Source organism: Cariama cristata, unplaced genomic scaffold (genome assembly GCF_000690535.1).
Source record: "Cariama cristata isolate BGI_N322 unplaced genomic scaffold, ASM69053v1 scaffold14788, whole genome shotgun sequence".
NCBI classification, from domain to species: Eukaryota; Metazoa; Chordata; class Aves; order Cariamiformes; family Cariamidae; genus Cariama; species Cariama cristata.
The window spans coordinates 43763-51033 of record NW_009630800.1 but is presented as its reverse complement, the minus strand read 5'-3'; the positions used below and the strand labels follow the sequence as shown (position 1 = coordinate 51033).

The window sequence follows — 7271 nt, the reverse complement described above, 5'->3', positions numbered from 1 at the left end:
GCTTGTTAACAAGCATGCGATAAAGAAATGATGTTGTTGTGGCTGTGGTGGTCTTTGGATTTATGTGAAATGAGCTCTGTAGGGACAGGATAGATCTCTGTGCTAGGTTAACTGACAATAGGTGGGAGAAACAAAAATACTTCAAGCATTTGAAGCCATTTTCTGCTTTCTTCTAGACAACGTGAAGAAAGGATTTTGAACCCAGTAGCTCACCTGGTTTTTCTAGCTACATAAGTCAGTCTGGCAAAAGAGACTATCTTTCTCTCTAAACTTTTCCTTGTGGAAAACAGTAAATATCGCTTCCTATGTTTGTGTTCAAGGATATATGTGGAGAGGAGGAGAATTAAACAAAGTAATACCAAATCCTGAAGTCAGGATTCAGAAAAATCTTAGCAGGACATAAAATTATTCCTTAAAATGAAGCAGGGGCTCCTGTGTTTTCCTGGGCCACGGTTCAGTGTTCAATGTTCATTATTATGTACACTGTGTGCAAACAGAAATGGAATTTTTTTTTATAATCCCGTCATGCTCTAGACACCTCTCTGTATACCTTGATGAGGTTGGTGTTAATAGGAATAAGTGCAACCTGTAGGCACTTCAGTGACATGGTGTAATAGGGATGGGTATAAACTGTAATACTGTGCGTGAAATGTATGAAAACAGAGCTCAGTATTTCAACAGGTTTAGAAATCTTACTTAACCACAATAGGAAACTAAGACTCTGAACCTTGCAAAATTAAATCACTGCTGTTTAGCAATATGCTCCAATTCAGTGTGTGTTCTTGAAAGTGGGGTAGACTTCAAAAGTAAACGGAATGCACAAAACCCCATCAAATGTCACGCTCATAGGATTTTTGCAGAGCGCGTTACTTAGGAATGCTTTACAGGGGATGGTTCTGTTATCTAGAGAGCCTTTAGTTTTTGTGTCCTGTTTAGATTTCTTCAAGAAAAAAGTTTATCGGTGTGAAGCATAAACATTTGATACCCTGCAGTATTTTACCCCCTGGCACATACATTTTAGTTTCACATCTCTCTTGAAGATCTCATTCCACTGCCAGATACTTTTGCTGTATTCCCATGCATTTCTTAGCTCCATTTTACAGAACTACTCTGAAGTCAGGACTTGGATTTGGGTCCCTCTTTAGAAGTGCTTTGCCTGTGAATTTAACCACGAAGAGCCACTTCTGATGCAGAACAGGAAGGGAATTTGGTACAGTGGATATTCCGATGTAATGATTTGCCCAATTTCCAAATGTGTGCTTTTAGTTATATTTCAGATTGAAGCAGAGGTTGAATTTTTGTCATAATGAGATTGCCCTTTTAGAAGGAAAAACTTGCCACGCATGCCTAGAATTACTGCTGATATTGAAACCCATATTACTGTCCTCTTACGCAGACAGAGATCGGGTGCATCTGTGGCTGAAGAGACAATGGTTTAATTTTTGATTGTACCATAGAGTCCTCACATGATCTAGATCAAACCACATCCTTTCTCTGGATCGTGACTGTAAAACAGGAATAATAATTATTTGTTTTGCCTGCCAGATGAATTGATTGGAATCACATGAGCCCGCTAGCTCTCAAAAGCCTGCAGTAATTACATTCTAGTTCATTCAGGCATTAGTCTCCCACGTGCCCCTCCTGTCACCATAGATACCTGGGCAAACGTGGTGCCACACGTTATCAAATCACATTCCTTGCCTTTTTGCTGTTGGTTGCATTTCATTGCTCAGTAAATGATTACAGAAGGTGTAAAGCAGTGGAAAATCAAACTGTCATTGCTCCCGTAGCGCCTCAAAGAACAGAGGACGTCCTGTGAGGAAGGAACAACGCCTTTTAAATGTTCAACTTCAAATGCTCGATGTTGTCGCAGTTATTTGTAGTTCGCATCCTTGTCCAAACTGCATCTTTTTAGATAACCCTCTGTTCTCTTCACCCACCTGGTTCTTTGTGCAGTTAATGTGTAGGTAACATGAGCTGAACATCAGTGTCCCCAGCTGCTTTCTCTGTCTCTCTTAGCTTCTAAGTTTTCTATTCCAAAACATGCTATATCTTGTCAATAACATACTATAGAATCATACTAATACTTTTGTCATGAGTACTTTGACAGTGAAGTGTTAGAGAATTGCTTTGACACCAATATCGCTCTATGGTAGAGAGACGCTTCTTCTCTTGGGATCACAGCAGGTTAAAAACCAGGAAGGTTCAGGTTGTGTGCAGCGTAACCTAAATAGGAGAACATGGATTTAATAAATATTCATTGTATTTTGTCCGAGTGCTAGGAATTCTAGAAAGAGCCTGGCTTGACTTCACACTCATTATTTTTCCAAACTCATTTTCAGAAGGAAAGTTAAACTGGAGGAGTGGGTTTTTTTAGGTTTGGGGGTTTTTTTGGTGATTAAAAGTTTATTAAATTCCAGATTTCCATCTGTTCATGCTGACGTACCTTCAGTGGCTAGCTGTGAAACATTTACTAATTATTTTCTGGAGAAAACTTAACTCGGTTGGATTTTCTTTGCCTCTCGATTCAGCTGTTGAAGTGCAGTCAGTCTGTGTTTTTTATCGGTGGTGTCTCAATGATGAAGTAAGTTCCTCAAAGAGATTCATGGGAGATTGGTGGCTTTCTGTTCTTTCTCAAAAGAGTGTCCTCAGGTTCTGGGACTGCTGCTAACTGGCAGGGCCTCTACAAGGAGTAGTTGTTGCTACACCGGAGAGAAAGTTTTACTTGTGCATCCGTGTTACAGCTTCCACCTTCTGAGTGAACACTTGGTGTCTGATCAGCTGTTAGTTCTTCACAAGACAGCAAGGTACCTGTGTGTGATAAACTTGTTTGCTGGTAACGAGTGATTTAGCACTTCGAGCATGAAGTAACTTGTTTCCTCTTGAAAAAAGCTGTGTTGGTGTGCACAACGGGCTGTGTCCATCTGTCTGTCACCTCAGACATGGACCAGGGGAAGCCACTGTAACATCCCTATACCTTTTGGAGTATCTTGTAACACCACGCTGACATCCAGTGTCTTAAACGGTAACAGTTTTGTGCAGTAGTTTATATTAGTAAGCCCCAGGCTCTGCATAGCGCTAATTCCCTTGTTCTACATTACTTGTTGTTGCAATTTTGTACTATTAAGGGTATTGGATAAAGAACTGGATTACTACCACAAGAGTCTTTGCATGTCTCTCAAATAAATATTTGACAGAAATATCTGCCTTGTTACAGTTGCAGAAGAGTTAGGATCAAATTCAGTAAACGTTTCCTAACGCCGTGCATTAAGTGTTATCATGGGCAATAGGGAAATGATCGTCGTCTTATGTATTTTTGATAGATCTTGACAACTTTGTAGCAGGGGTGGGAGTTGGTACTCATCTAAAAATGTCCAACAAATGAGCTCTTTGACAGGTAGGTACTTTTGCTGACGCATTTAATAATCTCACTTTGTGGATCTGTCTATACTGAACTAAACTGCAGAAGTTATAATAGAGTACAACTGCATGGAGAAGTAGTATTTGAATGACATGTAAAAACCGAAAAGTGGTTTTCTGGCTCATTAATGTTTTCCCCCCCCAAAAAAAAAACCAACAAAAAACATCAGGGACATTGGTATGAAGAACAGATTGCGGTCTGATTCCTCCAGCTTGTGTGCATCTTAAGTTTCCCATTCCAACTGGAATGGAACAAGCCATTTTTCCCTGTCTTGGTAAGCTACTTTATTAACGCGTGCTATGAAACAACTGCACCAACACATTTCATCGGTGACTCTTCTAATGGATCTCTGGATCTAGCCCACTAAATTTTGGAAGGTGGAAATGGAGTTTACATCTGCCACTGGACCTCAGTTCAGCAGCTGAACCTGTTTCTAGATGTAAACCAGAAGATGATTTTAGATCAAAGCACGGTTGAAGTGTGTTGAAACCCTCACACTACTAGTCTAGATCCTTTTTGTCCACAAACTATGCTGTAGTTTGTGAAGCTTATAACAATGCCTCAGGGGAAAGGTAGAGAAATGTGTACTGATCAGTAACTGTTTCATTGAATGCAGTTAAGTTTGTCCCAGTGTGGTCTCAACTTTTAGTGCCTACCTATCTTAGCTGTATTTGGGAGCCAGCTTTTATAAATGAAGGACAAAAGCAAATGAAAGGTTAGAGACTAAATAGGTTTTTTTTCAAACCATTTAGCCCCATTTTTCCTTTTGATGATTCATGTACAGATTTAGTGTCTGTGTTCATGATTGGAACAGGTTGACAAAAGGTTTATGCAAACGTGTATCAGCCTAAGGCGAGTCTGCTACTATGAAGTTTCTCTTCTCAGCGTGTAATAAGTTGCATGAAATTGTTTGTGTTCCCTGTCTGGAAGATTTCCAACCCAAAGAAGAGGTGGTGCTATTTTCTCTTTCCATGACAGTCTTGCAAACCTAAGTAATAGTAAAGCGATAGAAATTGAGCCGATGTGGAGCACAGTAGCCGTTCTTACTCAGACTAATGTCCTTTGCAACATTGGTTCAACTCTTTCTCTTAAAGGGTATTGTCGCAGATTTTGGTTATCAGGAAAGTGGGCTATTCTAATGCTTTGCTGCTTCAGTTAATGCATTTTGCATTTGCGCTCTCTGAGTATTCAGTTTTACTCTTGTTTTCTGTTCTTTTTGCTTATTTCATGTTGAAATTCAGAAGTTCTATCTTTAATATAAATATTGGCCATTTTTGTAGCATTTGTCCCCTGGTATCTTTACCCCAAGATGATCTTTTGTTAAAACAGGTTTTAGGTGGGCATTTGTGTTTTGTATTTCACTAGAAATGCCGCAGTGAGTCAGCATCAGATTTGGGCCTTTTTTTCCACCCTCTTTTTGTGAATTTTCCTTGAGGTAATCATGAGACTTACTAGTTTGCAATTGCTTGCTCCTGCATTTTACAATCATACTGTTTTGGACCCTATGGTTTTTTTGGTGTTTTTTTTTTTTTTTTACAACTGCATTCAATGTGTCTTCTCTTGTGTCGGTATCTGGCTTCTGCAACTGGTCTCATCCAAGGTGTGTAATTTCTTTTTCCTGTCTGAGAGCAAAGCTTTAGAGACAGAAATTTATGAAAAGCGTGGTCATCTTTGACTCCAGAAAAGCTCAACAATTCTCTGTTGCCTGGGTTCTGACCTGAGCTGAATTACATCACTCCGGGTGTGATGAACAGGAAGATCAGAACTCCTCTGCCAGGCAGAGGGATCAGGAACACTTTACAGAAGCTTGCTAGGTACCGCAGTGTTCTTCATCTTTTCTTCTCTTCCTTCACACAAGGCAGTATGTTGTATTTGGGGATGTACCTGTTAGATTTCAAGTAACCGCTCTGTTGATTCCTGGTGAAGGGAGAAGAAAAGCCGTAAGCCAGATTTTTACATTCTGCCTTTCTGTTATCACAGACAGCAAGTACTAACCGCAGTTGTTGCTTTACTTTTGCAAAGGTCTTGTCTCTTCCTAGATGAGCACCTCATCCCAGTAGCTCACAGCTTCAGGGATTTGCATCTGCATCATGGAGTAGGTGCCAAAGGGTGCCATGGGAGCCTTAGCTATTGCAAAGTGGGCAGGGAAGGACGGAGCGGAGGGAGGAGTGGGAGAAAGGATGGACTAACAAAGACGAATATTCTGCCACTTCCTTAGGGAAAGTTTGCAGAGGACCAGCTGGCATCTTAATGAATTCTCCTTTAGGAGTTGCAACATGAAGCAACCCTGCTTTTTCGCAGACTGCCCTGTAAATGTGCAGGTCAGGTAAGCTGACAAGAGAGCGATAGAAAAATGAGTGATGGCGATGCTTTTGGTCATTTGCATTGTGCTTAACTTCCCAGTGATTTTCCTGATTGCCCCACTGGGACTTGGAAGCCTGCAGTGTGTTGCATCTACCCATGTCCACTGCACTCTCTCTTTTGTAGCACTTGACAAGCACTTTTCCACAGAGTGAGGTCTTTCATCCTGTGACTAAAGGTTTGGTAGTGGGGTGGGTTGGTTTTGGGGTTGGTTTTTTTGGTTTTTTGTGGTGGGTTTTTTTTTTTTTTTTTGAGTCCTCCTCCCATAGCGTGTAACATGAGGCAGGATTCCTTCTGCTATCAGTAACCCTGTACAGTAGGGATAACACAGAAATTAGGGATACAGAGGTATTAAACAAGATGGTGATTTCAACCAGTATAGCACTGGGGGGGATTTAGTTAACTTAGCTGTCTAGTTAGATTACTCGTTCTCCCCAGTAAATGGCTTCATCTAAAGCAGCTCGGCATCTGTTGTACAGGATTTGTTTGGTTCAGAGGCCTAGGAGGACAGGTAACTGAAAGCATTTAATGTGACAGGAATTTTGAAGGGAGCTGTTGCAATATCATGAAGTGTCAGTGTGTGCTGGAGCAGACCGTGAAGAGCACTGAAGACAGCTCAGGGAATACGCAGAGAACTTGGTGTCAAGGTTTAACCTGGAAGTAACGACCCTCTACGTCTGCCCAGATTTACAGCATTATGCATGTGAGAGGAACAGATAAAATAGCCCTGTCCACTTAAAAAGCAGACTAGTGAGACAGTTACAGTCCTTTTTTATAAGTCTATTAAAAGTTTATGGTCTTTCACAGGCTGTATGGGGGCAATAAAACTATTATGTCTCTTTCTGATGGGCAAAGACTGTAAGACAGATGGGAAGTGGTAGGAATGCAATACCTTTCCCCCAGTGTGTAACAGCATTAAACTCTTCTGGTCGGCCTTAAATGCCACGTTGTGATTCCCTGATAGGGAGAGGAAGACGATGCGTTATTAGATGTGGTACTTGCTTTTCACTAACAGCAGGAGGTTACACAAACAGCGCTGTGACTCTCCCACAGACTTCTGCGTAAAACCAAACCACATCCAAAGCCCTCAATAGCTCTGAAACAGTCATCAGCTTTACATTTGGACACAGGCCTTGCACAGTTTTTAAGCTTACCTGTGGAGTGAGTGGGTAAGCTAGGTTTTGGATGTAGAGGAAATTCTGATGTCTAACATACTAACCTAGTTAGCCAGCTGCTTTTGAGCCTGCTCAGCTTGCCACAGTATCTTTGATAATAAAGTCAGTGTTAGGTTCTCCAGAGCATACATCATTGCTCTGAAATTAATTTGAGTAGTGTTACTCACAGTTAAGATAATTTCTGTATTCAACCAATTATAACTAAAATATGTATTTTTAAAAAAATACAAAAACATACAGGTAATGTGTGTTTATGATTGTGTGGAATTCCCAAGATTTTAGGAACTGTTGAAATCACCCAATGTATATGTAGG

At 40.7% G+C, this 7271-nt stretch overlaps 1 protein-coding gene across 2 annotated transcripts in view; it reads left to right on the top strand.

The window, feature by feature from the left end:
- Positions 1–7271, top strand: part of LOC104165937 (mitogen-activated protein kinase 10) — a 53130-nt gene that overhangs the window by 31862 nt on the left and 13997 nt on the right. The gene's annotated exons all lie outside the window — the stretch shown is intronic.